At 44.1% G+C, this 9,246-nt stretch overlaps 2 long non-coding RNA genes across 2 annotated transcripts; both read left to right on the plus strand.

Moving 5' to 3' along the window:
- Positions 1–570: 570 nt before the first annotated feature.
- Positions 571–3,914, plus strand: LOC139833159 (uncharacterized). Its single transcript, XR_011748353.1, has 3 exons — positions 571–1,367; positions 2,449–2,533; positions 3,866–3,914. It is a non-coding gene; the product is annotated as an uncharacterized lncRNA (long non-coding RNA).
- Positions 3,915–5,366: 1,452 nt separating this feature from the next.
- LOC127315255 (uncharacterized) lies at positions 5,367–8,567 on the plus strand. The gene is made up of 3 exons (XR_011748354.1): positions 5,367–5,831; positions 6,916–7,000; positions 8,330–8,567. It is a non-coding gene; the product is annotated as an uncharacterized lncRNA (long non-coding RNA).
- The last annotated feature ends 679 nt before the right edge of the window (positions 8,568–9,246 follow it).

The raw sequence follows: 9,246 nt of genomic DNA on the forward strand, positions 1-9,246 counted from the left end.
GTCCAAACTTTAGCTACATTGTTCTCTTTAGCTAGTTTTTCATTTTCTTCTCTATCCCACCTAGCACGCAATTCAGCCATTAATCTTATATTCTCATTAATTCTAACTTGGATGGCATTTGCTGTAGTAACAATATTATTCTCATTATCCTTATTAGGCATGACTTTCAATTTTAAGAGATCAACATCAGAGGCAAGTCTATCAACCTTAGAAGCAAGAATATTAATTTTATCGAGCTTTTCCTCAACAGATTTGTTAAAAGCAGTTTGTGTACTAATAAATTCTTTAAGCATGGCTTCAAGACTAGGGGTGTAGCGGCCCAGGGTAATCCCATATTAGATTTTGTTTGTTCTTTTCTTTTTGTGCATAATCATTGCATCATGCATATCATACCATGTCACTTTGGTTTTTATCAAAAATTTCCTTTGGATTTTGTTTGCCCTCTTTATTTTATATGATTGGTTTTCTCTCTCTTCTCTCTTGTTCTATCTTCATCTCACTTGAGATGTTCCAATCTTCAAGCCTATCTACCTATTTTTACACTTAGACCACGTTCCAAAATGGTCATGCCAAATCCATCTAGTAAATATGGTTAATATTAAACCCCCTCTCTTTAATCTCTTACTTTGCAATTAATCAACTTGAGAACGTTTTGGAATGCTGAAAATGTTTTGTCTTGGTTCAAAATAAAGATAATTATGTTGAAAGTATTTTTATCACTTCTTTGTACCTTTATTTCAAACTCAAAGTTGTTTTCCAATGGTTTAAATAAAATCAGGGAAAGAAAAAAAAATGAATAAAAGAAATAAAAAGAGATCAGCCCAAGCTCTCTTTTCTTTTCCCTGGAGAAAGCCCAGCTGGCCCTGCTTTCTTTCTGTGAACGAGAAGGAGTAGTCTGCTAGTCTGCTCCTGTTTTCCTTTTGCTTCCCGTCAGTCGACGCCGTGAGCTTTTCCATCCTTCCTTCACAGCCACCTGCTCCAAGTTTTTCCCCTCCAATTCCAGATCAATCCCCAATCAAAACCTAGCCTTCCTCCTTCCTCTAGCCGCCGCCGTTTTCTCTCTTCCACCTCTGTCCCATCATCATCAAGAACTAACTCCGGGAACAATTTCAGCTTCATCAGTAACACCAAGAAAACCGCCGGAGATCGCTGTATTCGTCCCCGTTGTTGGCTGCCTCGTCGCGTCCGAGCGCGGCGATGGAACAGCCATGGTGCCCTCGTCCTCCTCGCTGAAGGTCCGGAGCGGGAGCTGCCCCAGAACGTCTTCGCCGTCCTCGTCGTCACCAAGCGCCGCCACGATCGTCGTCGCGTCGTCTGCTCCCTCAACATCCGCTGCCTCGATCTTCTTCGACTCGTTTGCGAGCGCGGTGAGCAGTCCGTCCTCCCCTGCTGCGTTTTCCTTGTTCTCCGCTTCAACCCATCTAGCAACAGCATCGCAGCAACATCAGCACACATCATGCCACCAGCGTCCAGCGCACGGCAGGTCGTAAAACTCCAGTTTCGATTCAGTTTCAGTGTCTTTTTCAGTTAACAGTTCTGTAGCTTTTCACAGCTAGCTCTCTGATTCCTTTCAAACTGAACCTAGCTAGTTGGGTGTTGGCTAGATCCAATCCCAGGAGGACCAAGATCAACTCCCAGGAAAACTCACGCATTTCCTTTTTCTTTTGGAGTCTGCTGTTCTCACTGTCTGAACACGTTCTGTCTCAGTAAAACTGCCACCCAAGTGCTACTGTTCAAATACATGAACATGTTTTATTCAATTAAACTTGTTGATGCCAATCCAGCTAGCTAGCTGCTAATGATCTACCTGCTTGCTTGATTGTTTCAGCTAGCTAGGCACGGCACACAATCGATCCTTGCTAGCCTGACTAGCTAAATGATGTACTTTGCTACTCAACGTGTCTGGCACTCTATCATGTTTCAAAATCTGAAGCCAAACACTATGGTTCATCATCTTTACCACTCCCAGATCCAGCCCAATCTCTTTTATCTATTTCTTTTCTTTTTATTTGCAAATCTGTCTAACTCACAACTTCCAAACTATAACTCAAAATAAAATATATTTTATATGTTTTTCGATCGGAAAAATATGAGGAATCCAAATATGCCATTCATACTTGCTGTTGCATCATGCTTCATATAATCTCATGATAGTTGCATTATCACCTAATAGATAACATATGGAATATGTGGGATATTATATAAATGTTGTCCCGGTTCCATTTAACTTTGTGTAGCTCACCTTTGCCATGATATGCCATGCTAACAACCACTTAACTTTGCCGGTAAATATGCAATTCCAACCTAACTTGTTTGTTCGGGGTTCCGACTCCGATTAATATGGATAAGTTGCATCGCATCATAATTGCCATGTCATTGCATATCATCTTGATCATGCTGGATCTTCTTTATCCGTAGTAGTAAGACTTGCATCCGTTGTTTGTCCAGCATTTGCTTCTTCCCGGATAGGATCACGAAGTGGTGTGGTGAGATACGACAAGTTCTCCGGATGTCCCTCGGCAAGTTTTAACAGGCAAGCATTTCCCCTATACTCCTGCCCCTGCAGAAGTCGCTCACCTATTTTATTTTGCCTTCTCCCTCATGCTATCCTTAAGTTGCGTTCTTGTCACGTGTCCCTTCCACTTGTTACCTCAAGCAGCCCATATTGCCACCACCAACCACCAACCTCCTAGAGCTGTTGTTTGGTTATCGGGTCTGCCTTGCGAGTCGTAGTGCATGCTAGTGCTGTTTATAACTCGTAACCGTTATCGCTATCCTTTCGGGTTATCTGTTGGAGAAACATGATATATGGTTTATGGTTATATCTGTTGAGGATATCATGGTTACTTGTTAATAGTTGTTAGCGGAGGCATCGGTGGGTCAGCTGATCGTTTTGTGACGGCTCACTTGTGTTTCTTTTAAACCTAGGACCCCGAGTTCTTGTTATCTGTTCCGAGACTGAGCGCTCTAACCACACGTGGGTATGTTTCTGGGTCTCCCCTCGACCACTGCCGGAATCTACAGCTTTGTCCAGTGGCCACAATTAGTTTGCAATGTTTTACCATTTGTTGTTGCGTGCATGCCAGCCTGTTACTTATTTACTTTGGGAAGCCCCTGGGTGCCTTGTATCCCTTGTTTCTGGTATGCACGCATAGGTCGCGGAGCCGCTGCGAAGTGGTTTATCGCCCCAGTGTGTGTTTAAACCACCTAGTACGCTGTCGCAAACAGCTAGGTCCGCTTCGGAGATACGGCCGGACTTCGATACGGGTTCAACTTAGTTAGGTGGCTTCCTGGACATTGTTGTCGTGAAGGAGAGTGCGAGTCGTGATATCCTTCCCTTGCTAGGTTGGGTTGATCGTGCGTGTGGGCACATTTGGGCACCCCTGCAGGGTAAAATCTTATCGATAAGCCGTGTCCGCGGTTATGGACGACTTGGAGCTGTATGACTCGACCATAGACAACTTACACCTGTTGTTTCAATCATAATAACTTGTGTAGTAAGTTAGCACAACTTTAATAATAAACGGTTAAAACTTGACAACCGTGTGGGTGCCTTTGTAAGTACTTCCTTGCGAGGGGGGAACGCATCGGCTGTGTTATGTTTGCAGAGTATAGAACTGTTAGTTTATGCGCTCTCTCATCTTCTCTGATTAGACGAATGTTGTAGAGTGTCTCTATAGGTTTTTAGTGCTTGCGCTGCCGCTTAACTCCACCATATTGCCTATGACGTTCCTCTTGCGTCCTCTAAGTCCCCTGCGTGCCTCAAGTACAAAGGACGACTGGTTGACGAATGCTTATATGTCTTGAAGTCTTGTTAAGTACGAACCCGTACTTATTGCTGCTTCTACGGGATATAACCGGGCAGGTATGAAGATATGTTCGAAGAAGGCGACGTTAGCAAGGTTACCCTTCCGCTTGGCACAGGCGGGGGTTATGGACGCCACTGGTTATCTTCAGGACTCTTAGTCCAATTTGTATCTTGTCCGTACTCGGATGTATTTGATCTTCTGTATGATTTGGATCTTTGTATGTATCTATTTGTATATCTTGACTTGATGAAGTCGTTGTTGTAATATATATGTATCTTGTGGGCTCTATTGTAACCCTGTTGTAATGTTACCTCTCGTGAATGATTCCACCCGCATCGCGTGCATGCTTCGGCGTGTACGAGGCGCTTGGTGGTGCGTCTCCTAAAATCGATATCGTGCGGATTTCGGCGGATTCGCTGGGATCCTCATGGTACCGGTTTTGGGGCGTCACAAGTTGGTATCAGAGCCTCAGGTTGACGATACCCCACTAGTCCAGCCTTTAGGATAAACTTGCCAACGGTCGCTTAGTTTAGAGAGTCCAAACTATTTTCTAAAATTCGTTGGATAGTTCTGATTAGTTCCGATTTTTCTCCTTACCTCTATTCTTTCTCGTCTTACCTATGCGTGATTTGAGTCCTCTCTCTTATCTGAGCTTCTGAGTCTTAGGTTCCGACGCGGGTTGGACGATCTTTGCCTTTAACCTAATAGGTCCGATCTTCGGAGGATCCCGACAGAAGCGCCACATCGTCATCGGAACAAGACTTCTTGTTAGTGGTGTCGACCGATCAACGTGGAGCAAGAACTCTTGTTAGTGGTGTCGAGAAGATCAACACTTCGCCAGAAGAAGGTACCTCGCCAAGGTTGGGTGTTTGTCAACATGGCACAAGAAGATCCGATAGTTTAACCAACTCCCCCTTAGGTTGACGTGGAACCTCGGGGCGAGGTTCCTTGTTAGTGGTGTCGATTGTAGCGGCCCAGGGTAATCCCATATTAGATTTTGTTTGTTCTTTTCTTTTTGTGCATAATCATTGCATCATGCATATCATACCATGTCACTTTGGTTTTTATCAAAAATTTCCTTTGGATTTTGTTTGCCCTCTTTATTTTATATGATTGGTTTTCTCTCTCTTCTCTCTTGTTCTATCTTCATCTCACTTGAGATGTTCCAATCTTCAAGCCTATCTACCTATTTTTACACTTAGACCACGTTCCAAAATGGTCATGCCAAATCCATCTAGTAAATATGGTTAATATTAAACCCCCTCTCTTTAATCTCTTACTTTGCAATTAATCAACTTGAGAACGTTTTGGAATGCTGAAAATGTTTTGTCTTGGTTCAAAATAAAGATAATTATGTTGAAAGTATTTTTATCACTTCTTTGTACCTTTATTTCAAACTCAAAGTTGTTTTCCAATGGTTTAAATAAAATCAGGGAAAGAAAAAAAAATGAATAAAAGAAATAAAAAGAGATCAGCCCAAGCTCTCTTTTCTTTTCCCTGGAGAAAGCCCAGCTGGCCCTGCTTTCTTTCTGTGAACGAGAAGGAGTAGTCTGCTAGTCTGCTCCTGTTTTCCTTTTGCTTCCCGTCAGTCGACGCCGTGAGCTTTTCCATCCTTCCTTCACAGCCACCTGCTCCAAGTTTTTCCCCTCCAATTCCAGATCAATCCCCAATCAAAACCTAGCCTTCCTCCTTCCTCTAGCCGCCGCCGTTTTCTCTCTTCCACCTCTGTCCCATCATCATCAAGAACTAACTCCGGGAACAATTTCAGCTTCATCAGTAACACCAAGAAAACCGCCGGAGATCGCTGTATTCGTCCCCGTTGTTGGCTGCCTCGTCGCGTCCGAGCGCGGCGATGGAACAGCCATGGTGCCCTCGTCCTCCTCGCTGAAGGTCCGGAGCGGGAGCTGCCCCAGAACGTCTTCGCCGTCCTCGTCGTCACCAAGCGCCGCCACGATCGTCGTCGCGTCGTCTGCTCCCTCAACATCCGCTGCCTCGATCTTCTTCGACTCGTTTGCGAGCGCGGTGAGCAGTCCGTCCTCCCCTGCTGCGTTTTCCTTGTTCTCCGCTTCAACCCATCTAGCAACAGCATCGCAGCAACATCAGCACACATCATGCCACCAGCGTCCAGCGCACGGCAGGTCGTAAAACTCCAGTTTCGATTCAGTTTCAGTGTCTTTTTTTCAGTTAACAGTTCTGTAGCTTTTCACAGCTAGCTCTCTGATTCCTTTCAAACTGAACCTAGCTAGTTGGGTGTTGGCTAGATCCAATCCCAGGAGGACCAAGATCAACTCCCAGGAAAACTCACGCATTTCCTTTTTCTTTTGGAGTCTGCTGTTCTCACTGTCTGAACACGTTCTGTCTCAGTAAAACTGCCACCCAAGTGCTACTGTTCAAATACATGAACATGTTTTATTCAATTAAACTTGTTGATGCCAATCCAGCTAGCTAGCTGCTAATGATCTACCTGCTTGCTTGATTGTTTCAGCTAGCTAGGCACGGCACACAATCGATCCTTGCTAGCCTGACTAGCTAAATGATGTACTTTGCTACTCAACGTGTCTGGCACTCTATCATGTTTCAAAATCTGAAGCCAAACACTATGGTTCATCATCTTTACCACTCCCAGATCCAGCCCAATCTCTTTTATCTATTTCTTTTCTTTTTATTTGCAAATCTGTCTAACTCACAACTTCCAAACTATAACTCAAAATAAAATATATTTTATATGTTTTTCGATCGGAAAAATATGAGGAATCCAAATATGCCATTCATACTTGCTGTTGCATCATGCTTCATATAATCTCATGATAGTTGCATTATCACCTAATAGATAACATATGGAATATGTGGGATATTATATAAATGTTGTCCCGGTTCCATTTAACTTTGTGTAGCTCACCTTTGCCATGATATGCCATGCTAACAACCACTTAACTTTGCCGGTAAATATGCAATTCCAACCTAACTTGTTTGTTCGGGGTTCCGACTCCGATTAATATGGATAAGTTGCATCGCATCATAATTGCCATGTCATTGCATATCATCCTTGATCATGTTGGATCTTCTTTATCCGTAGTAGTAAGACTTGCATCCGTTGTTTGTCCAGCATTTGCTTCTTCCCGGATAGGATCACGAAGTGGTGTGGTGAGATACGACAAGTTCTCCGGATGTCCCTCGGCAAGTTTTAACAGGCAAGCATTTCCCCTATACTCCTGCCCCTGCAGAAGTCGCTCACCTATTTTATTTTGCCTTCTCCCTCATGCTATCCTTAAGTTGCGTTCTTGTCACGTGTCCCTTCCACTTGTTACCTCAAGCAGCCCATATTGCCACCACCAACCACCAACCTCCTAGAGCTGTTGTTTGGTTATCGGGTCTGCCTTGCGAGTCGTAGTGCATGCTAGTGCTGTTTATAACTCGTAACCGTTATCGCTATCCTTTCGGGTTATCTGTTGGGGAAACATGATATATGGTTTATGGTTATATCTGTTGAGGATATCATGGTTACTTGTTAATAGTTGTTAGCGGAGGCATCGGTGGGTCAGCTGATCGTTTTGTGACGGCTCACTTGTGTTTCTTTTAAACCTAGGACCCCGAGTTCTTGTTATCTGTTCCGAGATCGAGCGCTCTAACCACACGTGGGTATGTTTGGGTCTCCCTCGACCACCGCCGGAATCTACGACTTTGTCCAAAGGGCCACAATTAGTTTGCAATGTTTTACCATTTGTTGTTGCGTGCATGCCAGCCTGTTACTTATTTACTTTGGGAAGCCCCTGGGTGCCTTGTATCCCTTGTTTCTGGTATGCACGCATAGGTCGCGGAGCCGCTGCGAAGTGGTTTATCGCCCCAGTGTGTGTTTAAACCACCTAGTACGCTGTCGCAAAGCCTAGGTCCGCTTCGGAGATACGGCCGGACTTCGATACGGGTTCAACTTAGTTAGGTGGCTTCCTGGACATTGTTGTCGTGAAGGAGAGTGCGGGTCGTGATATCCTTCCCTTGCTAGGTTGGGTTGATCGTGCGTGTGGGCACATTTGGGCACCCCTGCAGGGTAAAATCTTATCGATAAGCCGTGTCCGCGGTTATGGACGACTTGGAGCTGTATGACTCGACCATAGACAACTTACACCTGTTGTTTCAATCATAATAACTTATGTAGTAAGTTAGCACAACTTTAATAATAAACGGTTAAAACTTGACAACCGTGTGGGTGCCTTTGTAAGTACTTCCTTGCGAGGGGGGAACGCATCGGCTGTGTTATGTTTGCAGAGTATAGAACTGTTAGTTTATGCGCTCTCTCATCTTCTCTGATTAGACGAATGTTGTAGAGTGTCTCTATAGGTTTTTAGTGCTTGCGCTGCCGCTTAACTCCACCATATTGCCTATGACGTTCCTCTTGCGTCCTCTAAGTCCCCTGCGTGCCTCAAGTACAAAGGACGACTGGTTGACGAATGCTTATACGTCTTGAAGTCTTGTTAAGTACGAACCCGTACTTATTGCTGCTTCTACGGGATATAACCGGGCAGGTATGAAGATATGTTCGAAGAAGGCGACGTTAGCAAGGTTACCCTTCCGGCTTGGCCTGGGCAGGGTTATGGACGCCACTGGTTATCTTCAGGACTCTTAGTCCAATTTGTATCTTGTCCGTACTCGGATGTATTTGATCTTCTGTATGATTTGGATCTTTGTATGTATCTATTTGTATATCTTGACTCGATGAAGTCGTTGTTGTAATATATATGTATCTTGTGGGCTCTATTGTAACCCTGTTGTAATGTTACCTCTCGTGAATGATTCCACCCGCATCGCGTGCATGCTTCGGCGTGTACGAGGCGCTTGGTGGTGCGTCTCCTAAAATCGATATCGTGCGGATTTCGGCGGATTCGCTGGGATCCTCATGGTACCGGTTTTGGGGCGTCACAAGGGGGTACACTTCTATTATTGTTGTAAGAATTCCCATAAGAATTACCATAACCATTACCATTAACAGCAGGATATGGCCTATAGTTGTTACCAGAATTATTCCTATAAGCATTGTTGTTGAAATTATTATTTTTAATGAAGTTCACATCAACATTTTCTTCTTGAGCAACCAATGAAGCTAAAGGAACTATATTTGGATCAACATTAGATCTACCATTCACAAGCATACACATAATCACATCAATCTTATCACTCAAGGAGAAGGTTTCTTCAACATAATTTACCTTCTTACCTTGTGGAGCTCTTTCCGTGTGCCATTCAGAGTAATTTATCATCATATCATCAAGAAGCTTTGTAGCCGCCCCCAAAGTGATGGACATAAAGGTACCTCCAGCAGCTGAGTCCAATAGGTTCCGCGAAGAAAAATTCAATCCTGCATAGAAGGTTTGGATGATCATCCAAGTAGTTAGTCCATGGGTTGGGCAATTCTTTACCAAAGATTTCATTCTCTCCCATGCTT

This window comes from Lolium perenne, chromosome 7 (assembly GCF_019359855.2).
Source record: "Lolium perenne isolate Kyuss_39 chromosome 7, Kyuss_2.0, whole genome shotgun sequence".
NCBI classification, from domain to species: Eukaryota; Viridiplantae; Streptophyta; class Magnoliopsida; order Poales; family Poaceae; genus Lolium; species Lolium perenne.